This window comes from Mobula hypostoma, chromosome 2 (assembly GCF_963921235.1).
Source record: "Mobula hypostoma chromosome 2, sMobHyp1.1, whole genome shotgun sequence".
NCBI lineage: Eukaryota > Metazoa > Chordata > Chondrichthyes > Myliobatiformes > Myliobatidae > Mobula > Mobula hypostoma.
The window spans coordinates 90,259,843-90,286,310 of record NC_086098.1 but is presented as its reverse complement, the minus strand read 5'-3'; positions in this window follow the sequence as shown (position 1 = coordinate 90,286,310).

Here is a 26,468-nt window from a genome sequence, read left to right as displayed (position 1 = left end):
GGGTACCAGTACCTGTCTCTGTCTGGACACACCCCTCTGCTGATTGCTCCTGTGGCTCCTCCCACAGACCCCTGCATAAAGGCAATTGTGTCACTGCTCCTCCTCTCAGTCCAGGATAGACATACAGCATGGATGTGGATCCATTTTACTGTTAATAAAAGCCTTTCAGTATTTACTCTACTTCCAGTCTTTTGGAGTAATTGATAATGCATCTTGTTTACACTAGATTTCTAGCATCTGCAGAATCTCTTGTGTTTAAACTCTAATTCAGATTTAAGAAATTAGCTTTATTTGTCATGTATGTCAAAACATTGAAACATACAGTGAAATGCATTGTGTTGTGTCAAATCAAATCAGCGAGGATTGTAGCAACACACATAAAAGTTGCTGGTGAACGCAGCAGGCCAGGCAGCATCTCTAGGAAGAGGTGCTGCCTGGCCTGTTGCGTTCACCAGCAACTTTTATGTGTGTTGCTTGAATTTCCAGCATCTGCAGAATTCCTGTTGTCAGCGAGGATTGTGCTGGGCAGCCTGCTTTCTGTCCTGGCATAGAATTCCCACAACTCACTAACTGTCAGGGAATGTAGAGAAGGCTGAACCCAAAAGCAGAACTGCGGAGACAATTAGCAGTAAATGATATTTTACTAATAAATGGCAAAATAACTAGCTATGAGGGCCATAAAACAAGGGAGAATGGATACCTAACATGACAAGGCAACAAGGTAACTAAAGGTTAGGAGCAACAGGTTGGGGCTGGCTGGTATGACGACTGACCAAGCATTGTGGAAGGAAACTGGGATTAAATAGGCAGCCACCTCCAACGGGATCCCCCCACTTTCTGCTTTCCGCAGGGATCGCTCCCCACGCAACTCTTGAACATTCATCCCTCCCCACTGATCTACCTCCTGGCTCTTATCTGTGCAAGTGAAACAAGCGCTACACCTCCCTCACTACCATCCTTCTGACTCTTTCACCAATCAACTTCCCCGCTCTTTACTTCATCCCTGCCCCTCCAGGTTTCACCTATCACTGTCACAAGGGGGTGCTGGGAACAGACCCAAATGCAAGACACAGACACTGAAGTACAAGGAACAGGACTTGACTAGAGTAGGGACATGACAGGATTCAGACCAGGAGCAGGGGCAAAATGCAGACTTGGGCTAGGGAAAGCAGGACCAGGACTAGGAACCATGGACTAGGAGACAAGGCTTGGACTCCGAGCCCAAGACTGGACAGGGACCCAGAACCTGGGTCTTGCATCAGGCTCGGACCCCAGAACCAGGCAAGGACATGACATGGCTTGAGGCTGGGGCTCTTGGAGCTTGGCTGCAGGGTCGTCAAGGCTGGGGCTCTTGGAGCTCAGAGACAGACTGAGAACTAGACATCAACATAGAGCTGGGACTCATCCTTCAACAAGCCAGGACTCAACTTCTCCACACCAAGGTAGGACAGGTCCATCTGTTGGGTAGTGGCAGGACAGCCTGACTTAACCCACAGGGGCAAGGACAAGACATGACCCCCGCCCCCCCCCGCAGGGCAACAGCAAGACAGCCTGACTTGCCCCACAGAGGCAAGGACAAGAAGAGACAAACACCAAAGAACAGCAGACAGTTCCATCTCTGCTCCAGGGAAGCTCCATGTCTCAGTTCAGCCAGCAACCTCAGCTGACTACGGAAGCAGCCAGATCCCTACCTAGCTCAGAGTGGCTGGCAGCCACTCAGTTGTCCCAGGAAACAGCGGAAGCCATACCACAAAGAATACTCCAACAAGTGGCAACAAGGCTCCATGAAGTAATGGTCTTCCAAGCAGGCCTAGAGATCACAAATAGTTTCATCAGCAGGTTGCTCCAAGGGGGACTGACGAGACAAACCAGCAGCCCACACTGTCTGTCTGTCTGTATCTTGTTTTACGGCGGTTGGCATCCAGCTTAGTGGTGCATTACCACCAACCTCTGCTCCAAAATGTGCACTAGAACACACACACACACACACACGAACACACACACTTACTTCACCCTCCCATCTTTGACCATCCTAGTATCCTATTCCTGTTTATTCATCATATTCTATAAAAAACCCCTGTACCCCTTAAAAACGCTAAAAATACCCAGACTTGTGCTCTCTCACCCATGCCCAGCAACCCTTTTAATGTGAATTCCTGCATCCCCAACTCCCTTAATTTATTTCTCATCATCTCTCCCTGTATCCCATACTTCCTGCAACTCAGAACTACATGTTCTACTGACTCCTCTTCCTGACATTCCTCACACAATCCTGTCTGGTGTTTCCTTATCATTTTCAATGTTTTGTTTAATGCACAGTGCCCCAGCCTTAACCTAGTCCACACAATTTCCTCTCTTCTGTTTCCATTACCTACCCTAGTAACTGCAACACTCTTTTGTATTTGATATAAATGCCTCCCTTTCCCCTCCCTGTCCCATCTTTCTTGCCACATTCGGTAGACTTTTTCCCAGATTACACACTTAACCTCTGCTTTACTGATACTAATGTGCATTTCCACATTTTCTTTCTTTAACGCCCTCTTTGCCAACTCATCCACCCTCTCATTCCCCTTCACCCCTACATGTGCTGGAACCCATAGAAATTTTACCTGACCTCCCTGATTTGCAATTCTTGTAACTAACTGAAGGACTTCATAAAGTACATCTTGCCGACTGTTTGTGTGAAAAGACCTTAAACTTGCTCGAATTGAGGATGAATCTGAACATATCAATGTTTTGGCTTGTCTGGCTTTCTGCACCCATTGCAATGCAACCAATACTGCCAGCATCTCCACTGTAAACACCCCCAACTTATTAGATGTTCTTCTGCTGATTCCAATTTCTTTTGCTGGTATTACCACCCCAAACCCTGTCACTCCTGTTTCAGGTTCCTTCGCACCATCCGTATAAATGTGAGTATAATCACTATACTTTTCCATCATATGACAGTTAAATGCATTTACCAAATCTGTTTTATATCTTTCTTTCCTTTTTACCTCTAACAAATGCCAGTCTATGTCAGGCCATACAAGCTTCCATGGAGATACAACCGGATAAACTACTGAAGGACTTATCCTCAGATCAAATACTCCACATTCTTTCGCGATATCATTCCCTACCCGACTAAAGGTATCCCTCTGAAACCTCCCATTTTCCCAGCACTCCTGCAACACTCCTTTAGTAGGGTGAGAATCATTGTGCCCCTGCAAGTTAGCCCAGTAGTTTGCCATCAGTTGCATCCTTCTTAGTTCCAAAGGCATTATTCCCATTTCTACCTGTAGGGCTGACACTGGTGACGTTTTAAAAGACCCACTGCACACTCTCAAGGCCTGAGCCTGAATCACATCCAGTTTCCTTATAAGAGACCTAGCTGCTGATCCATATACTATATTTCCATAATCCAATACAGATCTTACTAAAGCCACATACATTCTCTTCAAAGCTGAAGAACTTGCTCCCCATTCCCTACCAGTCAAACATCTCATCACATTTATTACTTTTTTACATTTCTCCTCAACTTTCCTGATACGGTCTGCCCATGTTAATCGTGAATCAAATATAACTCCCAGAAATTTAAATGATGCAACCCTTTCTAATTCAACCCCATACATTCTTAACTTCTTCCCTACCTCAACCCTTTTCCTGGTAAAAAAATACAGTTTGAGTTTTGTCTACTGAAAATCTACATCCTCAATCATAACCCCACTCCACCACTTCAATTGCTTCTTGTAGTTTCCTGATTATATAGTCCATGTTCCTGCCTCTTTTCCACAAGGCCCCATCATCCGCAAACAGTGACCTACCTATATCCACTGGTACCTTTGTAAAGACATCATTGATCATAATCATGAAAAGTAATGGGCTAATCACACTACCTTGAGGTGTGCCATTTTCCACTATGTACTGTTTTGATAATTCTGATCCAATCCAAACTTGAATTTTTCTCCCAAACAAAAAAATCTTTAATCCAATTAAAAACTCTCCCACCAACCCCCATCTTGTGCAGTTTAATTAATAATCCTTCCTTCCACATCATATCATAGGCTTTTTCAATGTCAAAGAACACTGCCACTACTGACTCTCTATTTGCCTGGGCCTTCCTCATTTCAGTCTCTAACATAATCACTGAGTCCATGGAATTCCTTCCCTTTCTAAAACCACTCTGATAACTTGCCAGCATTCCCCTTTTCTCAAGCTCATATGATAACCTTTGTTATCATCTTTTCCATTATCTTACATATACTTGATGTTAATGCAATTGGTCTGTAGCTAGTGGGTTTTGACAGATCCTTGCCAGGCTTCCTTATTGGAATTATTACTGCTTCTTTCCATGCACTTGGTAATCTTCCCTCCTCCCACACTCTGTTATAAAAATGCTGCAACTTCAAGAGCACTCCTTCTCCTAGATTTTTTAGGATCACAGAGCATATCAGATCTTTCCCTGGGGAGGTTGGTCTCGATCTCTTTATTGCTCTCACCATTTCTGCTAATGTAAATGGATCATCAATTATATCATCTGTTCCTTCCCTCCTGCTTAACACACCTGGGTGTTGGCTCATTATTCTTTCCCTTCTTCTTCTCCCTTCTTCAGACAAATTTTCTGAACTGTGTATCATCAGTACAAATGACTTGGCCATGACCTCAGCCTTATTCCTACTGGAGACTGCAGTTTCCTCCTCAGATATCATTACTGGATATTCCCATTCCCTTCTATCTCCTCCCATCCTCTTAATCATTCCCCATATCTCTCCCACAGGTGTTGTTCTTCCTACCTTGTCGTAAAAACTCCTCCAACTTGCCCTTTTAGCTTGACGTATAGTTCTTCTCACCACTGCCTGTGCTTTCTTATATTGAACCAAATGCTGCATATTATGGGTTCTTTTAACTAGCCTGAATGCTCTATTTCTGTTTTTTTTTAAAACAGCCTGACAACATTCCTCCGTCCACCATGGTACCAGTTTTCTATTCATCCTATTTTTACTCCTAGGCATAGATCCTTCTGCTGCCATGATAATTGCTGAAGTCACCTGACTGTTTAATTCATCTACATTTCCAGAAATATCAATCTTTGTCAACCCTTCTTCACTCAACTTCTGGAACTTACCCCAATCAGCTTTTTCAAACACCCACTTTGGGGTTCCGCCACCTGGTCTTACTTCAACTCTTTCACCCACTGAACACAAAACTGGGTAGTGATCACTGCCTACTGTTGAAGCAGTCCAAACTCCCCAGTTACTAATGCCAGCCAAGGTATTAGACACTAACGTAATATCTAACACTGACTCAGTTCCTGTTGTTATATCTATCCTTGAGCCACTACCATCATTCATACACACCAAATCCCTTTCTTCCATCAAATCTTCAATTACCTTCCCATTTGGATCTGTAATATGATCCCCCCATATTGTGCTATGAGCATTGAAATCTGCACACCACACTACTTTGTGTCTGTTTTGCCCTTGTATCTTTAATAGGCTGTCCAAATCCAACCTTTTACATGGATTGTAGTAGTTAATTATAACCACTCCCTCCCCTCTCTCCCACACTTCCACCACTATGTATTCCTGATCATCTCCTTTTTCCAGTACCCTATATGGTATACCTTGCTTGATTAACATAGCACAACCCCCTCCTCCCCCTAGATTTCTATCTTTCCTTATCATTGTACACCCATATACCACAAAGTCTAAAGTTGGTTTCAACCAAGTTTCCTGAATACACACTACATCCGGTTTTACAACCATTTCTTTAATAAAGTGCTTGAATTCCTGGCTATTGGCCAGTAAGCTCCTTGCATTCCATTGTAAAAGAATCACCATAATTAGTATTAACCAACACATGACACTTCCTGGCTTGACTGATTACTGAGGTTCTCCCTCACTTCCTCCCATGTCAGTCCTACTAACCCTAAATGGTTTACTGCTGCTTTTACCACCAGCTGAATTTTGTCACTTTTTGACTTTACCTCAGCCGTACTATTAATCACTCCTGCAATGAATGTTACTAGAGCCTTTTTGTCTACATAAATCCTGTCATTTGTTCTTTGTTGCATCTCTCGTATCCCTATTGCTCCCTGTTCATTAGGAACATTATTCTGTTCTCTTGACATTCTTACAGCTTCTGCATAAGTGATCTTTCTTTTCACTCTTATTTCTTGAATTTTAGTCTCCCGTCTCACAACCTCACACCCACTATATGCAACATTATGAGCTCCTCCACAATTGCAGCATTTTGGTTGAACTCCTGTTCCGCACTTTCCATATTCATGATCACCCCCATATCTAGCATATCTCCTCTGCCTTTTACAGTTTTTAGCCACATGTCCAAACCTTTGACAATTATAGCACCTCAATGGCTTTGGCACATACACCCTTACTGGGTAACTCATGAAACCCAGGAACACCTTCCTTGGCACTCTTTCTTCTTCAAATTCAATCAATACAGATTCACTTTCCTTTTTCACTCCCTCATTTGTTGTTTTCCATCTTTGAACATTCATTACTTTCCCTCCTTAGATATTCCTCTTGATCTCCTCCATATTTATACTCATTGGTATCCCCATAATCACTCCTTTACAACCACTGTTTTGTGCTCCCACCCTCCCAGTGTATTCCACCTTGCATTTTCCTATCTCTTTTAGCTCGAGTGCTTTCTCAAGTTGTTCCTCATTCACACATCTTACCAATAAGTTCCCATCATTAAGGACTTTTGCAAATACTATTTCCCCTATCTTATTTGTCAGAGTTGTTGTTAGCACAAATGGGTTAATTTTCTTCATATGTCCCTGAGCCTTCTCATTAAACTAATTATGACAACACCTCTTCTCTGAGCTTGTTCATCTTCCTCACTTTCAGAGCTTTCTCCACTATCATTTCTTATTCTTTTATTCCCTTTGTCTTGGTTTTTATTCATCCAACCCCTCAATGCCTCCTCATTCCCTTTTTTTCTCCCTTCACAATAATCCACCTCTCCCCAGCTGCCTACCTCTGGTCCCAAGTCTCTATCCCTCTCCTTCTCCACTGTCTTTCCCTCAACCCCACCTCTTATCTTGTCCACCATTACCGGACCCACACGACCCCCTCCCAGCAATTTCCATTCCTTCCCCACTCTCTTTCCCTCAACAGGTTCCAAAACACACTCACGCATCAAGCAAAACACAGCCAGCTTCCAGTCAAGCCAACTCAGCCACTCCCACTCAACCAAGTCTTCTCAACATCAGTAGCCCACACTCACTCCCAAGGCTACTGATATTGCAAGCCCAAAGATGGGAATCAGGTGCCAATGATTAATTCAAACAAGGGACAGCTGGAAGACCCGGAGTCCTGAATCCATGGACAGGACCGTGAACCGGAATGCGGACTTTACGGACCAGACCATGACAATCACTTGGTGGCCCTCTCTTCCCTCACCTTTTAAATATACTCCTTAGCTTGTTTTCTCCAGTCCTGATGAAGTGGTTTGGCCCGAAACAAAGACTGTATTTTTTCCCATATACGGCCTGGCCTGGAGAGTTCCCCCAGCATTTAGTATGTGTTGCTCAGATTTCCAGCAACTGCAGATTTTCTCTTGTTTTTTTTTTAAATAGGTAGCACGTGATGAGTTGGAAATGAGTGATAGGTGGAGCTAGATAGAGGTTGGGAGGTGTTTGACTCTATAGGCCTGTTAGGAACTCCCCCACCCCCAACACTACAGCCGGCACCCAAAGACCCAGGGTGATCTGGATGGGTTCCTTGGAAATCCTCGGTGAACGATGGATCCAAGATGACACTGGACCTCTCCCAGTCAACCAGGTACCGCACATCTCATCCATCAACTGGCAAACCATGTATATTGGACCACCTTCCACCATTCTGGAGGTGCAGGCTCAGGTGGGTTGGGTGGTCCATGGACAACAGGCTTGAGGCAGGACATGTGGTAGGGAGGTATGATCCTGAGGGATAGTAACTGCTGGAGGCAGTAAGGGACTAGATTGATGCAATAGGTAACAATGAACCAGGGCAAGAGCTTGCAGGAGTTGGTGCACAGAAGGACAGGCAGACACAGTCCCCAGGCTAGAGTAGTCTGGCTGGGCACCAACGGCAGTTGGCCTGGCATCAGTAGGTATGGTTGGCAGCCAGGATGGCCCCTGTGCCCTCATCCAAGCATTCTGATATCAGCGAACCAGAGCCCTGGCAGATGGGATCTCCACCGTTGGCTCCTCTGTGGGGAGCAATCTGGTTGGTAGCCATGAAGCACTTTAAGTATGATATACTTATGGAGTATAAGAAATGCAAGAGAGCACTTAAGAAAGAAATCAGGAGGGTTAAAAGAAGGCATGAGGTTGCCCCAGCAGACGAGGTGAAGGAGAATCCTAAGGGGTCGAGAGCAAAATGATTGCAAAGGACAAAATTGGTCCACTGGAAGGTCAAAATGGTAATCCATGCATGGAGCCAAAGAAATGGGGAAGATCTTAAATGATTTTCTTCATATGTATTTACTTAGGAGATGAACCCAGAGTCGACAGAGGTGAGGCTAAGCAGCATCAATTATACAGATTATAAAGGAGAATTTGTTTGCTGTCTTGAGGCAAATTAGGGTGGATAAATCCCCAGGGCCTGAAAAGGTGATCCTTCTGATCCTGTAGGAGGAGAGTGCAGAAATTACAGAAGCCCTAGCAGAGATATTTACAGGTAAAGCATCCTTAGCGACAGGAGAGGCAGTGGAGGACTGGAGGATACAGTAGCTAATGTTGTTCAGCTATTTAAGAAAGGATCTAAAAATAAACCAGGAAATTATAGACCAGTCAGCCTGAGATCAGTAGTGGGTAAGTTAATGGTAAGTATTCCGAAGGACTGGATTAAAAGTATTTGGATATACCTGTACATGGATTGATTAGGGATAGTCAGCATGGCAGGTTGTTTCTAACCAATCTTATGGAGTTTTTTAAGGAAGTTGCCAGGAAAACCGATGAAGGCAAGGCAGTGGTTGTTGTCTACATGGAGTTTAGCAAGCCATTTGACAAGGTCCCACATGAGAGGTTGGTCAAGAACGTTCAGTTGCTTGGCATTCAAAATGAGGTAGTAAATTGGATTAATCATTGGCTTTGTGGGAGAAGCCAGAGAGAGGTAGTAGATGGCTGTGTTTCTAACTGGAAGTCTGTCTGAGTGGAGTACCACAGGGAATGCTGCTGGGTTTGTTGTTGTTTGTCATATATATCAATGACCTGGTTGATAGTGTGGTTAACTGGATCAGCAGATTAGCAGATAACACCAAGATAAGGGGTGTAATGGACAGCGAGGAAGACTATCAGGGCTTGCAATGGGATCTGGACCAGCTGGAAAAATAGGCTGAAAAATGGCAGATGAGTTTACTGCAGACAAGTGCAAGGTTTTGTACTTCAGCAGGGCCAACCGAGGTAGGTCTTACAGAATGAACGGTAGGGCATTGAGGATAGCAGTAAAGCAAAGGGATCTGGGAATGCAGTTCCATAATTTATTGAAAGTGGCATCACAGGTAATTAGAGTTGTAAAGAAAGCTTTTGGCACATTGGTCTTCATAAATCAAAGTATTGAGTATATGAGATGGGACATTATGTTGAAGTTGTATGAGATGTCGGTAAGGCCTAATTTGGAGTACTTTGCGCAGTTTTGGTCATCTACCTAAAGGAAATATGTAAATACATTTGAAAAAATACAGAAAAAATTTCCAAGGATGTTGCCGGGACTGGGGGACCTGAGTTAAAGGAAAGATTGAATAGGTTACGACTTTATTCATAGAAACATAGAAAACCTACAGCACAATACAGGCCCTTTGGCCCACAAAGCTGTGCCAAATATGTCCTTTCCTTAGAAACTACATATCCAGAAGTCTCTTAAAAGACCCTATCGTATCCGCCTTCACCATCATCACCGGCAGCCCATTCTGCTCACTCACCACTCTCTGCATAAAAAACTTACCCCTGACATCTCCTCTGTACCTACTTTCAAGCACCTTAAAACTGTGTCCTCTTGTGCTAGCCATTTCAGCCCTGGGAACAAGCCTCTGACTATCCACATGATCAATGCCTCTCATCATCTTGTACACCACTATCAGGTCACCTCTCATTCTCCATTGCTCCAAGGAGGAAAGGCCGAGTTCACTCAACCTATTCTCATAAGACATGCTCCCCAATCCAGGTAACCTCCTTGTAAATCTCCTCTGCACCCTTTCTATGGTTTCCACATCCTATAGTGAGATGACCAGAACTGAGCACAGTACTCCAAGTGGGGTCTGACCAGGGTCCTATACAGCTGCAACATTACCTCTGGGAATGTAGAAGATTAAGGGTAGATTTGGCAGAGGTATACAAAATTCTGAGGGGTATAGATGGAGTAAATACAAGCAGTCTTTTTTCACTGAAGTTATGTTGTACTCCAACTAGAGGTCATGGATTAAGGGTGAAAGGTGAAATAAGGTGAAATGTTTAAGGGGAATATGAGGGGAGCCTTCTTCACTCAGAGCGTCATGAGAGTGTGATATAAACTGCCAGTATAACTGGGGCAATCCATCTCCATTTCAACATTTAAGAGAAGTTTGGATAGGTTCATGGATGGTAGGGATATGGAGGGCTATGGTCCAGGTGCAGGCATACATGTTGTTCTCCACCCACCCTCACACTCTTCGGGGTTAAGGAAACTCTCCCAACCTGCACAGGTTCTGGAAGCTTTGAGGATGAGAGCCCAGCAGCCTGAAAAAGTTCTGGAAATGGAGCACGAGGAAATCTGCAGCTGCTGGAATTTCAAGCAACACTGAAATTGTTGCTGGTGAACGCAGCAGGCCAGGCAGCAGCTCTAGGAAGAGGTACAGAAGGGTCTCGGCCCAAAGCATCGACTGTACCTCTTCCTAGAGATGCTGCCTGGCCTGCTGCGTTCACCAGCAACTTTTATGTGTGTTCCTGGAAATGGAAAATGGGTTTCTGGCTAATGATCTGGAGGGTTGTTCCATTGTCGCAGCAGCCGTCACCTGGGTAACAGGTACATAATTTTGGATACTGATGGGGGAGATGACCTAACAAGAGAAAGTCACAGTGGTCAGGTCTCTGGCACTGAGTCTGCCTCTCTGACTCAAGAGTGAAGCGGGAATAAGAGGCACACTGTGATGATAGGGGATTCTGTGTGAGAACAAGATACCTGGATAGTATATTGCCTCCTGGGTACCAGGCTCTGGGATATCTTGAATTGAGTCCTCAGCATTCTTAACTGGGAGGGTGAACAGCCAAAAGTTGTCGTCCATGCAGGTACCAGTGACATGGGTAGGACGAGTGACAAGGTTCTGCATAGGGAGTTCAGGGAGCTTGGTGCTATGTTAAAGGGCAGAACGTCCAGGGTTATAATCTCAGGATTGCTACCCACGCTACTGTATGTGCTAGTGAGGCTAGAACTAAGAAGATTATACAGTTGAATATGTGGCTAAGCAGTTGGTGTAGGAGGGAGGGCATAATATTTTTGGATAATTGGGCTCTCTTGCAAGGAAGGTGGATCGGAAACAGACGGGACAATCTGCACCTGAACTGGAGAGGGACTAATATCCTAGTGGAAAGGCTTATTAATATTGCATGGTGGGGATTAAACTAGAGTTGCAGGTGGATGGGAACCAGAGTGCCAGAACAGTTAGTGGAGATTTGTGGAGGCAGATGTTGGTAAGACTTCAGACAAAGTTAGGAATCAAAAGGTTGAGCATGGTGTGACAAAATTGAAAAGGGTGAATACAGGACTGAAGCTGTTGTATCTGAAAGCACTCAGTATACAGAATGAGGTAGATGAACTTGCAGCACAGTTGCAGATTGGCAGGTATGATGTTTAAGGCAGCACTGAATCATGGGTGAATGATTATAGCTGGGAGCTTAATGTCCAAAGATGCACTTTGTATCAAAAGGACAGGCAGGGAGGCAGAGGGGTGATGTTGCTTTGTTGGTAAAAAAATGAAATCAAATCATTAGAAAGAGGTGACATAGAATCGGAAGGTGTTGAATCATTGTGGATAGGGATTGCATGGGTAAAAATACTCTGATGGGAGTTGTATACAGGCCCCCAAACAGTAGTAAAGATGTGGCCTACAAATTATACTGGGAGATAGCAAATGCATGCCAAAATGGCAATGTTACATCAGTCATGGGGGACATCAATATGCAGGTAGATTAGGAAAATCAGATTGATGCTGGATTACAGGAGGGGGAATTTCTGGAGTCCCAAAGAAATGGCTTTTTAGAGCAGCTCCTGGTTGAGCCCACTAAAGGATCAGCTATTCTGGATTGGGTGTTCTGCTAAAAGAACCCTTATGGGAAAGTGATCGTAACGTGATCAAACTTGAGAAGGCGAAGCTAAAGTCAGATGTATCAGTATCATAGAGGAGTAAAGGGAATTACAGAAGCATAAGAGAGGAGTTGGCCAGAATTGATTTAAAAGAACACTGGCAGAGATGACAACAGAGCAGCAATGGCTAGCATTTCCTGGAAGTAATTTGGAAAGCACAGGATATATACATCCCCAAGAGGAAGAAGTATTCTGAAGGAAAGAAGACACAACCATGCATAAAAAGAGAAGTCAAAGCCAACATAAAAGTCAAAGAGCGGGCATATAATAGAGCAAATATTTATGGGAAGCTAGAGGATTGGGATGCTTTTAAAAACTAACCGAAGGCAACTAAAAGAGTTATTCAGATGTTAAAGATGGAATATGAAAGTAAGCTAGCCAATAATATTAAAGAGGACACAAAAAGTTTGCTTAGATACATAAAATGTGAAAGAGATGCGAGAATCGATATCGGACCACTGGAAAACGATGCTGGAGAAGTAGTAATGGGGACAACAAAATGGCGGACAAACTGAATAAGAATTTTGCATCAATCTTCACTGTGGAAGACACTAGCAATATGGTGGAAGTTCCAGGTGTCAGGGGGCATGAAATGTGTGAAGTTACCATTACTAGAGAGATGGTTCTTGGGAAACTGAAAGGTCTGAAAGTAGATAAGTCACCTGGACCAGATGGATTACACCCCAGAGTTCTGAAAGAAGTGGCTGGAGAGATTGTGGACTCATTAGTAATGATCTTCCAAGAATCACTAGATTTTGCAATGGCTCTGGAAGACTGGAAAATTGCAAATGTCACTCCAATCTTCAAGAAGGGAAAGATACAGAAGTAAGGAAACTATAGACCAGTTAGTTTGATCTCAGTGGTTGGGAAGATGTTGGAGTTGATTATTAAGAATTAGTTTTCCGGGTACTTAGAGACACATGATAAAATAGGCTATACTCAGCATGGTTTCCTCAAGGGGAACTCTTGCATTACAAATCTTCTGGAAATCTTTGAAGAAATAACAAGCAGGATAGACAAAAGAGAATTGGTTTTTGTTTTGTACTTGGATATTAAGATGGCCTTTGACAAAGTGTCACACATGAGGCTCCTTAACAAGCTATGAGCCCATGGCATTACAGGAAAGATTCTATCATGAATAAAGCAGTGGCTGATTGGTTGGAGGCAAAGAGTGGGAATAACGGGAGCTTGTCGGCTGCTGGTGACTAATGGTGTTCCACAGGGGTCTGTGTTGGGACCGTTTCTTTTTACATTATATGTCAGTGATTTGGGTGAGGGAATTAATGGCTTTGTTGCAAAGCTTGCAGAAAATATAAAGATCAGCAGAAGGGCAGGTAGCTTTGAGGAAGTAGAAAGGTTACAGAAGGACTTAGACAGATTAGGACAATGGACAAAGAAATGACAGGTGGAATATTGTGTCAGGAAGTGTATGGTCAGGAAATAAAAGGAAATTTTCAAAATGGAGAGAAAATACAAAAAAAAAGTTAAGGTGCAAAGGGACTTGAGAGTTCTTGTGCAGGATTCCTGAAAAGTTAATTTGCAGGTTGCGTTTGAGATGAGGAAAGCAAAATGGAATGTTAGCATTAATTTTAAGAAGACTAGAATATCACAACAGAGATTTTATAAAGCACTGGTGAGACCTCACTTGGAGTATTGTGAACAGTTTTGGGCCATTGATCTTAGAAAGGATGTGCTGAAACTGGAGACCCTTCACAGGAGGTTGATGAAAATGTTCCAGGATGGAATGCCTTGTCATATGAAGAGCGTTTAATGGCTCTGGTTTAGAAGAATGAGGGATGAAAGGACTTGATAAAGTGGATGTGGAGAGGATGTTTCCTATGGTAGGAGAGTCTAAAACCAAAGTTCACAGTCTCAGAATAGAGGTGTCCTTTTAGAACGGAGATGAGGATGAATTTCTTTAGCCAGAGAGTGGTGAATCTGTGGAATTCTTTGCCACAGGCAGCTGTGAAAGCCAAGTCTTTATGTATACTTAAGGCAGAGACTGAAGGGATTTGGGGAGAAGGCAGGAGATTGGGGCTGAGAGGGAAAATGGACCAACCATCATGAAATGGTAGAGCAGATGCAATGGGCCAAATGGCCTAATTCTGCTCCTATATCTTTGGATTTTAAGAAGCTTGAGAATTAGGAGGGCCGGAATGATGAGGTTTTTGGGGTTGGTGGCCATCTCCCAGGTAGACAGCTCCTCTTTCATGTGCTCCGAGAGGCCATGATAGTAAAGGGCCAGAAGTGCTTCTGCAGTCCAGCTACATTCTGCCGCAAGGATCCTGAATTTCATGGCATGATGTGCCTCGACACGTGAAGAATCTGATCTACTGCCCACTTCCACTTCCTGGATCATCAAAAACCCAGCGCATCTCAGCGATGAATACCTCTTATTTATTGCAAAGGATGGTTTTATTGTCCCAATTAGGGGTGGCCCAGATCAGAGCTTGCCCCGTCGGGAGAGAGATGATGAAGGCAATTTTGGCTCCATACATAGAATACAGAGATGGATGGATATGAAGTCTAAGATATACCGGACAGGAAGCTACGGCATCCGGTTGGGGATCCGTTGAAGCGTTTGACAGAATCCGTGGCTCCGAGGGAGGAAGTTGACTGCTGTGGAGTTACTGTATTAAGACGGAGAGTTGCTTGAGAATGGCGAGCAGATGAGTGATCTCTTGTTGCTTCAGCATCATGTGTTCCAGTCGACGGATGACTTCCTTTAGGCGGGTGTACTGTGTTGGATCAATTGTTGCTTCCTTCAACCTGTCAGGGAATGTCGAGGAGGACTGACCCAAAACCAGAGCAGCAGAGTCAGTTTAGCCGTAAACAATACTTTGCTAATAAACGGCAAAATCGCAGGCCCTGTAGGGCCACAAAACAGGAAAGACCAGATATTTAACTCAACAAGGCTGGGAGCAACTGGTTGAGACTGGCAGGTTCAATGAATAAATAAGGATTGTGGCTGAGAGCTGGGTTTAAATAGGCTGCAGGTGATGAGTTGGAAATGAGTGGCAGGTAACTCCTGTTATCTGGGTGGAGACTGGGAGATGTCTGCCTGTGCAGGCCTGACACTAACCCTAACCGTATTTCTTTGGAATGTGGGAGGAAACCAGAGCATCCGGAGGAAACCCACATGGTCACAGGGAGAACGTACAAACTCCTTACAGGCAATCACCTCATCCTGGCACACACCTCCATTGTCTGCAAACTTGCCCAAAATGTGGTCTCAGTATTGCCACATTTCTTCAAAATCTGGAATGAATTCTGTTGGCCACGCTGTGTAAACATTTTCAGAAACAAACTAACAAGGTCTCTTTGGAGTGAAGGTTATCACCAACCAAATCAGTGGGGCCTAAAGTCACATGAATACCAGCCTGACGAGAGATGGAAGATACCTGATCTGTTGGGTTTTATAATTTTCAGTACTGATACTAATTTCTTACTCCAAATGCTTTATTAATTACTGGATTTCCCTAGCTGCTGCAGGGAATTCAAATTCATACATCTGAATCAATGGTCTTATATTATAGTTCAATAATTCTATTTAATATCAAAGAATGTATACAATGTACAAACTGAAATTCTTGTTCTTTCCAGACAGCCACAAAAACAGAAGAGTGCTCCAAAGAATAAACAACAATAAAAAAATTAGAACCCCAAAACCCCCTAGTTCCCCTCCACACAAGCAGCAGCAAAGCAACGGCCCTCCCCCTCACTTACTTCAGCAAAAAAAAGCACCATCACCCTCCAGCAAGCAAGCAAGCAATAGCAAAGCCCCCAAAACAGATGATCTGCAGTGCAACAAAAGCTAATCATTCATCCGACAATTCGACATACCACAGGCTCTCTTCCCAATAAAGGGACAGACGGGTGCCCCCTTTCACAGTGAGAGGGGAGACTAAGAAGGATAAACAACTTGCTGATTACGATGTTAAAGTCTACTGTGTCACTTTTTGTCTCTCAATTTCTTCGACTTGAGAATTGGCACCAAACTTTCCCCCTCCAATGAGAGAAAGAGCTAGAGCATACAACTTGCCTAGTATGGAGCTCCTGACAGCTGATCCATCATTCGTGATGTTCCATTTTCTCTCGTGATGCTTTATTTGGCAGCATCGGTACAGAATCGGCTCATCCACAGGGCCGTGAAGCCTCGGAACCCTGGAGGCATGCTTGCCTTTCAGGCTGCATACTTGGGATATCAGCCCTAGAAGCGGGTCCCACTGCCACAAAGGACTGAAGTCTGAGTATAATACTAGGCCAGGGTCTCTGACAGAACCCCATCAACCCTGAAAAGGAAAAACAGAGATATTAAAGGTAGAAGTTAGTTGTTTCCATAGATGAGCTTGAAGGAGTCACTCCGCCCCCATGCCATAGGAAAGACCTCAGAGTACAAAATTGTACAATGTAGGAAGAACAGGCTATTTGACCCATTAGGCCTGTACAACATGATGCCAGTCCAAGTTGATTCCATATGCCTGCACATGGTCTGTGCCCCTCAATTCCCTGCTTCTTCATGTGCCTGTCTAAATGTCACTTAAACATTGCTATTGTATCTGCTTCTGCACCTTCCCTGACAAAACATTCCAGGCACCTACTGATCTCCTTGTAAAGAAAAGTCTTGCCTCAAATGTCTCCTTCAAACTTGCCCCCTTCACCTTAAACCAGGGGCTCCCAACCTCAGGCCCACGGACCCCTTGGTTAATAGTAAGGCTCCATGGCATATAAAAGGTTGGAAACCCCTGCATTAAACCAATGCCCTCTAGTATTTGACATTTCCACCCTGGGAAATACTCTCACTATTTATCCTTTCAATGCCTCTGCTTATTTTATGTGTTTCTCTCAGATCACCCATCAGCCTCTGATGTTCCAGTGAAAACAATCCAAATTTGTCCACACTTTCTCCTTATAGCTAATGTTCTCTAATTAACGCAACAGCCTGGTGAACCTCTTCTGCACTCTCTCCAAAGCCTCCTCATCTTTCCTGTACTATGGTGACCAACACTGCATTCAACTAATGAACTCAATGTGAGCTCAATATGGTTAAGCAGCAATTAAGTAATTTTCAAATGTAACCCTTGTTGTATTGCTGAAAACATGACAAGATTCCAAAATCTGTACTAGGATAAAGTTGAGATTTTTGGTGATATTAGTTGAGGGGTAAACAATGGCCAAAACAGCGTGCTCATCAAAGTAGTTCCATTGCATCTTTAACATCCCTCTTGCAACCCCATAGTGGTTTTTAGTTGTTCTCTTCACTCATGCATCCAAGCCTTTGCTGGTGCAATACTCCCCTGTGACTGCATGATTGCATCATAACATCAGCCGAGCTCCTGTGAACCAACTCCACTGACAAACAAGAGAAAATCTGCAGATGCTGGAAATCCAAGCAACACACACAAAATGCTGAATGAACTTAGCAGGCGGGGCAGCATCTATGGAAAAGATTACAGTCAAGCCGAGACCTTCATCAGGATTCCACTGAATGGAATTAGCATTTACTATACTTTCGCAGAAATCCTGTCAGCCACATTTCTTGCACCTTTTGTACCTTTTTCATGCCTGTAACCTCTGAATTTAGCCTATTAGCCACTCTTTCCTTTAATATGTAAATTATTGAAATATGTTCATTGCTGGTATCTTTTCGATGTGTCATCCTGGAATCCCTTACCTCTGAGGGTGTTTTTTTCTGCCATATGATATTGCATACCCTCTCTCTCTCCCTCTGAATTGGGTTAGCTTCTATCCCACAGTGCTATCCATTCATTACAATAATCCCAGAAATGAAAGGGTTAACATGTGATGAGCATTTGATGACTCTAAGCTTGTGCTTGCTGGCATTCAGAAGAACTGGGGGAGGGGGTGTCTCACTGAAATCTATCAAATATTAAAAAGCCTAGATAGAATGGATGTGGAGAGGATATTTCCTATAGTAGGGGGGTCTAGACCTAGAGGGCACAGCCTCAGAATAGAAGGTCATCCCTTTAGAATAGAGATGAGGAGGAATTTCTTTGGTGAATCTGTGGAATTCATTGCCACAGATGACTATGGAGGCCAAGTCATTGGGCATATGACTTGGTTCCTAATGAGTAAGGGCATCAAAGGTTACGGGGAGAAGGCAGGAGAATGAGGTTGAGCAGGATAATAAATCAGCCATAATGGAATGGTTGGGTAGACTTGATGGTCTGAATGGCCTAATTCTAATTCTATGTCTTATGTCCTTGCTCCTCCTCAGATCTGAAATACAACTCCATTTGTCTGTGTTAGCTCCATGTTCCTTAACCCCTCAGAAGATGTAGGTATCAAAACTCCTTCACTCTCTGCACTGAAGGAGGCAACTGGGCCCAAAAAGCTTTGGAGAAAAGAATTTCGGATTTCTGCTGCTCTTAGAAACAGCTGCAATGATTCCACCCCCCCCCCCCCACATTCACTAGCCAGAATTTTAATATAAAAGGGAATGCTAAGACAATCACTGTTAATCACCTATAAATATCTAATTGGTCTCCCCTGTCTCGCTCCTCACACATATTTTCTCTCATCATTCACTGCTTCATTTTTCTTTCAATTGAACTGGTATCTCAGATGAATTGCAATGGCATACATTGCAGTATGGAGTCAAGCTTACAAACCTCCTTTGATAATAATATTCAAATACAAGATTATTCCCTTTTAAGAAACAATGTGCTTCCTATCTACTTTTTGTCTCTCAGTTTAGGCACAAGCCACTAATTAAAGCTTCCTGCTAAAGTGCATTTAATAGAACCTGGTCTAAAATTAGTTCTTTCCACATAGACATGGATGAGTATTGAAGTACAGTCAGTACCATCTGCTTTTCCAACAACATTTTTCTTGAAATGGTTCACTTAATAAGTGCAGAAAATACCTGAATTGATTAAATTCTGTAGTCCTGTCAGTAATATGAAAGAACCACTCTGAAACTACTGAGACCCCCAAATGCTGGTAGCACAGAAGTTTTTCTTATTACTATCTTGAAAATGTTGCTACTTGAGATATCTTATTAAGCAGGAATAATGTGTGACAGAATATGAAAGCGGAGATCTTTCAGTGCAGCTCCATAAATAATTGAAGAGTTGGGAAGAACAGTGTATGTTTGTAACGTGGATAATACGGATAAAAGTAGTAAGGCTATTTGATGTTTGGACTGAAAGAAGCATCGAGCTTTTCAGAACTTGAGGATGCCTGAGAGCAGTTTACATCCATTGAGGTAGATGTGTTTGAAATTTATCTGCTGATCTGAAGAGGGAAAAGAAGCAGTTTGTGGAGAGCAAGGCCCCACAAGAAGCACATCAGGACTAGATAATCTTCTGAATTAGCATAAGGCTTTTGTCTGAGTATTTCTGTGCTACTTACAGTTGAGAGGACAGATGGTGAACTGTTTACTCACCTCCTCTGACATACAGCCCATCCAACATATTGCATTCCCAGGGTGTTGCAGTGGTACTGTTAGCCTGGATTATTGCCCTCAGGTAGTTCAGCAGCTAGTGCAGTGTCATGCAGATTTTGCTTCTTGGGTTCAATCCTGACTTTAGGTACTGTGGTTCTAATGAAGGGTCTCAGCCCAAAACTTGCTCTCCACAGATGCTGCCTGACCTGCTGTGTTTCTCCAGCATTTTGTGTGTGATACTCAGGTACTGCCTGCACATTTTATCTGCGTTGGCTTGCATCTCCTTCCGGTGTGGCAATTATCTCACGCGTCCTAAACACAGCTAGTTGGTGTGTTGATTAACCACTGTAACATATAAATACTCCTGAGAACATGAGCTGTAGAGTCCTCGAAAGTGAGTCCATAGGTTGTGGATTCAGTTTAATGAGTGATAATATGGAATGAGTGAAGTTATTCATGCTCTTTCAGGAGCCTGATGGTCACAGGGTAATAAATGTTCCAGAACCTGGTGGTGTATTGAATTTAATACATGTTCTACCTGACTTTCTGCAGTTGCACAAGTAAGATATCATTAAAAAATCCTGAAGGAAGCTTCTGTCTTAGGTAATTTTTGAGAAGGTATTTAACTCACTACATAGCTTTGTATGTCTGCACTGCGAGGGCAGTACAGGAGGAAATTATACTATAACTATGAAGCTGAGTGAAAATACGCAGACTAGAGATGAGTCTGAATGCCTGCATAACAGAAGCAAAGTTGTATAAAGCAGCAGCTGAGTTAAAAAGTTGTGGGTTTATGACCAGAGTCAGACATGATTTGCTATCATAACAGCAAATGCAGCTTACTAAAGAATATGTCCAAGTGCATTTTGGCTATAAAAAAAAGACAGTGCTCCACCACACCACACTGCCAACATGCCTTTCACATAGTCCAGGTACTGACAGTAAAGATCTACAGCAGCAAAGACCCAGTTTCATCACAGCAAAGACTTCAGTCAAAAGTTGCTACTGAAGCCAACCCTTTCTGCAGAGACATGGACAGACAGAGCTTCCACCTATCCCAGAAAACACGTTTAGCAGATTAGTTCTATTCAAAATGTTCAAAGGAACATCTAAACAAGCCTGATGCATTTTGGAAACAAGTCCTGTGGACTGAGGAAGTTAAATTAGAACTTGTTGACCGCAATAAACAAAGGTACCTTTGGAGAAAAAAAGAGTGTAGAATTTCATGAAAAGAACCCCTCTCCAACTGTTAAGCACGGGGGTAGATTGATCATGCTTTGGGCTTGTGTTGCAGCCAGTGGCACAGGGAGCATTTACTGGTAGAGGGAAGAATGAATTCAATTAAATACCAGCAAATTCTGGAAGCAAACATCACACCATCTGTAAAAAAGCCGAAGATGAAAAGAGGATGGCTTCTACAACAGGATAATGAACCTAAACTCACCTCAAAATCTACAATGGACTACCTCAAGAGGTGCAAGCTGATGGTTTTGCAATGGCCCTCACAGTCCCCTGATCATCAAGAATCTGTGGATAGACCTCAAAAGAGCAGTGCATGCAAGACAGCCCAAGAATCTCACAGAACTGGAAGCCTTTTGCAAGGAAGAATGGGCAAAAATCCCCCAAACAAGAATTGAAAGACTTTTAGTTGGGCTGTGATACTTCCCAAAGGGGGTGTTAGTAAGTATAACCATATATCAATTACAGCACGGAAACAGGCCATCTTGGCCCTTCTAGTCCGTGCCGAATGCTTACTCTCACCTAGTCCCACCGAACTGCACTCAGCCCAAAACCCTCCATTCCTTTCCTGTCCATATAGTTAAACAATTTTACTTTAAATGACAATATTGAGCCTGCCTCTACCACTTCTACTGGAAGCTCGTTCCACACAGCTACCACTCTCTGAGTAAAGAAGTTCCCCCTCGTGTTACCCCTAAGCTTTTTCCCCCAACTCTCAACTCATGTCCTCTTGTTTGAATCTCCCCTACTCTCAATGGAAAAAGCCTATCCACGTCAGCTCTATCTATCCCCCTCATAATTTTAAATACCCCTATCAAGTCCCCCCTCTATCAAGTATCAGTCCTATCAAGTACTGCCACGCAGGCTGCCCAAACTTTTGCTTTGGGCCCTTTTCCTTTTTTGTTATTTTGAAACTGTAAGAGATGGAAATAAAAAAGTTTTCTTGCTTAAAATATTAAAGAAATGTGTCATCTTTAACTTTATGCCTTTTGGAAATCAGTTCATCTTTTACTCGCTTAGCTATTCACAGCAACAGAAATTTTGACCAGGAGTGCCCAAACTTTTGCATGCTTTCACAATGCTGTGGAAAGACTAAGTCTCAAACATAGTGTAGAGCTGGGCCTTATCTGCAGGTGGGTTGATGGGGTAGGACCGTGCACATTAATAATGCAGCTAAGGGTTTGCTCTTCAGAGGCAATCAAAGAATCTCTCTTCAGTAGATGCAATAATTTTCCAAAGCTCTCAAAGATCTGCAAGCTGCAAAATTGGGAGTTACCCAATAGGACTGAGCTTCCTGAATACAGTTAGAGGGATAAACCATATAGTGGAGAAACTACTGAACAACATGCAAGAACAATGGATAATTGAAGAGTTCTAGTAGTAAATGAAGCATCATGCCCACTATTTTCATTCTTTGTGAAATTCGCAAGCTGCCACTCAGAAATGCAAAATGACTCAAGTTTTATGGTTTCAAATGCCAGTAACAGTTCTTCAGCAAAGGAAAGGAAAATCAAAACCCTGTTTAGAGTTGTATTGCCCTGTTTAAAATTTCTACTACTATGCTGTGACATATTTTTATTTTAGCAGTTTTTTCAAGTGCAGTGTGTCCTGTTAGTAAGCTTCATAGACTAGTGTTTTGGCCTTGGCTAAAGATAAGGAGCTAGTTTGTCCAACTTAGGAATGTTGTGTCAGCCAATCCATTTTTTTTGGTAATACGTTGTAACTTTTTCGCCCAGTGGGATGCTATGGAAGATTTGAGAGAGCTGGGTGGGGTCAGATTTTGGAAGGACAGTGGGGTCCGGTTTGGGGTCTTTTGGCAGGAGCTGCAGAGTGGAGCACAAGGGAAGATGCTTACAGAATGCCGCAGGAAGGGAGACCCTATTGCAAGAAGTGCTTTGTGCAGACGAATGGTGCAAAGGAGGAAGTGCCAATACTCCTGAGTTCATCAGTTCATTCAGAGTGCTGTTCGAGGAAAACTCGAACTGTGGGCGGAGTCCTTCATGCAGAACGTGGGTTCAGCGTGTCAGTAATCAAAGTGAAGCACCTCAACTATTTCAGAAATGAGCTCCAATGTTTATGCAACACACATAAAAGTTGCTGGTGAATGCAGCAGGCCAGGCAGCATCTCTAGGAAGAGGTACAGTCGACGTTTCAGGCTGAGACCCTTCGTCAGGATTAACTGAAGGAAGAGTGAGTAAGGGATTTGAAAGTTGGAGGGGGAGGGGGAGATCCAAAATGATAGGAGAAGACAGGAGGGGGAGGGATGGAGCCAAGAGCTGGCAGGTGATAGGCAAAAGGGATATGAGAGGATCATGGGACAGGAGGTCCGGGAAGAAAGACAAGGGGGGGGGACCCAGAGGATGGGCAAGGGGTATATTCAGAGGGACAGAGGGAGAAAAAGGAGAGTGAGAGAAAGAATATGTGTATAAAAATAAGTAACAGATGGGGTACGAGGGGGAGGTGGGGCATTAGCGGAAGTTAGAGAAGTTGATGTTCATGCCATCAGGTTGGAGGCTACCCAGATGGAATATAAGGTGTTGTTCCTCCAACCTGAGTGTGGCTTCATCTTTACAGTAGAGGAGGCCGTGGATAGACATGTCAGAATGGGAATGGGATGTGGAATTAAAATGTGTGGCTACTGGGAGATCCTGCTTTCTCTGGCGGACATTTTAATTCCACATCCCATTCCCATTCTGACATGTCTATCCACGGCCTCCTCTACTGTAAAGATGAAGCCACACTCAGGTTGGAGGAACAACACCTTATATTCCGTCTGGGTAGCCTCCAACCTGATGGCATGAACATCGACTTCTCTAACTTCCGCTAATGCCCCACCTCCCCCTCGTACCCCATCTGTTACTTATTTTTATACACATATTCTTTCTCTCACTCTCCTTTTTCTCCCTCTGTCCCTCTGAATATACCCCTTGCCCATCCTCTGGGTCCTCCCTCCTTGTCTTTCTTCCCGGACCTCCTGTCCCATGATCCTCTCATATCCCTTTTGCCTATCACCTGCCAGCTCTTGGCTCCATCCCTCCCCCTCCTGTCTTCTCCTGTCATTTTGGATCTCCCCCTCCCCCTCCAACTTTCAAATCCCTTACTCACTCTTCCTTCAGTTAGTCCTGAAGAAGGGTCTCAGCCTGAAACGTCGACTGCACCTCTTCCTAGAGATGCTGCCTGGCCTGCTGTGTTCACCAGCAACTTTTATGTGTGTTGCTTGAATTTCCAGCATCTGCAGAATTCCTGTTGTTTCCAATGTTTATGCGTTCCTTGGACCAGTTTAACTGTAATAGACCCTTTTATTTGTCTTTTCTTTTTCTGTTAACTGTTCATTAAAGTTGAAATATTGCTAAATATATTTCTTTTGTGATTTTATGCTGGCGTATGATCTGTTATTTTTCTGGTGAATGATAATTGTGTATGGGGCAGTACTTAGACAGCATTAACTACATTCAATGTTCCTTAATTAGAACATTCTAACTTTCATGCTTAGTTGAACCCAAATCACACTGACCCTATTGCTTAAGGAAGGTGAACTTCTCACCGCTGAGTCCGGTGGCTGATAGTAGAGTTAGCTAATGAGCCACGTTTGTATACGAGCTGCAGTGAGAGGGTTACACGGTCAACAAACCAAAGCAGAAAACTCTATTGTGAACGCTGACAGACAATGCCCAGTCCATATGAAACCTAGCTCCTAAGGAAACACAGAAGTTGCAGAGAAAAAAACTGCTTAAAGATTGGAGGCTCTTTCTAAAGGAGCACTTAATATGTTTCAAATGTTATGCTTCAACAGCACACCAAGCCAGACTGTAAAGCTATCAAACACTGCACTGAATGATCAGCACTTGGGCTACTACTGGTTCCAGCACATCCACAGCAGAGGGCAGCGGGAAGCCAGCAGAGTATCCATCAGATTTAGCTACTTCCTCATGCACAGAGGCAAACCCTGCTTTAAAATATGTCTAGTTAGTATATACCTGAAAGGACATCCTGAGCAAAAGACATATGTGATATTCGGTGATCAGAGCAATATGTCATTGGCAAAATCAACATTCTTTGACGCATTCAGAATTCAAAGTTTTGTTTCCCTGTACACTCTAAAGACATGTTCTGGAACATCAAAACTTGCCAGATGAAGAGCCCGTGGATTTGTTGTGGAATCAATCGGAGGGGAGTTCTGCTTAAGTTTTCCATCTTCATTCTGTATGACTATATTCCCAACAACAGGGATGAAGTTCCAATTCCTGAAGCTGCACATGGTCATTCACATCTTATGGTCATAGCTGACAAGATTCCTCCTTCTGCTGAGAATCCCCTGTTGCTTGGCAGAGACACCATGCACATAAGGTATTTGAACAGTACAATGGCTGGCACATTGCGCCTTTGGCCGAATGACTGAACCTGGGCTGGGTCATTGTGGGTGAAGCCTGCCTCAATAGAGCTCATCTGCCCACAGTCAGCACATTTAAGACTAATGTCCTGGAGATAGGCGCCCAAGTCATCTCAGACTCTATGAGAGTGGAATCTGTATGGAAGAGAAAGTTGTAGATAAGCAAACCAAGCACTCTGACATCCTTACCTCCGTACAGTCAGAACTAGGCAAGCTAACCTTCTGTTGGAAGATGATTATAAGCTGGCACCTTCCACCAAAGACGAGGTCTTCCTTCAAATCATGAACAAAGAGTTTAGCAAAGACAAGTCAAATGGTTGGATAGCTCCCCTTCCTTTCCACTCTCCAAGACAACTCCTATCAAAACAACAAAGAGCAGGCCCTCAGTCAACTCATGACCCTCAGTCTCACATTGAGAAGCAAACCCAAAGTGAAAGATCATTATACAGAGTTCATTGAGAAAAATCATGCTGAGTTAGTACCTCCACCAGATCCCAACAAAGAAGACTGTTATTTACCCAACATTGGTGTTCACCACTCCCAGAAACCTGCACAAAATGAATTGTCTTTGATTCAAGCGCACAGTTCAAAGGTGCATCACAGAATGGGGGTCTGTCGAAGACCCCGACCCACAGCTGCACTCAAATTTCAGTTCTTTACATCTATGGTTCCTGCTTTTGGTGCTTACCGACTGGCCGTTTTTCAATATCCTAGGGAAGCAGCCGAGAAGACGAGTGCGCCTTCAGGGTTCTGAGGCTGTGCAGCCCTTGGGTACAAGCAGATTCTAAGCCGGTATCGCTGACTGAAGCGATGCGGGAGAAAACGGAATATTGGGAACGGCAGATCAGCTGTTGGAGGCCTCTGTACTCAGATCGCTGTCTCTCTCTGTCGTTGGTGGGGGAGAGTATGTTGTCGATTCTTGAGTTGGAGAACTTGGAAATAAAAGCGACGCAGCCAACTTTAACATCATAAATATGCAAGAACTTTTTTTGTCTTGTTAGTCTTCCCTCTTGCTGTGTCACACCTCTCTGCCCCTTTATTAGGGAGAGAGAGAAAGATCCTGTGGTATGTCAAATTGTCTGGTGAACGATAAGTTTTGTTG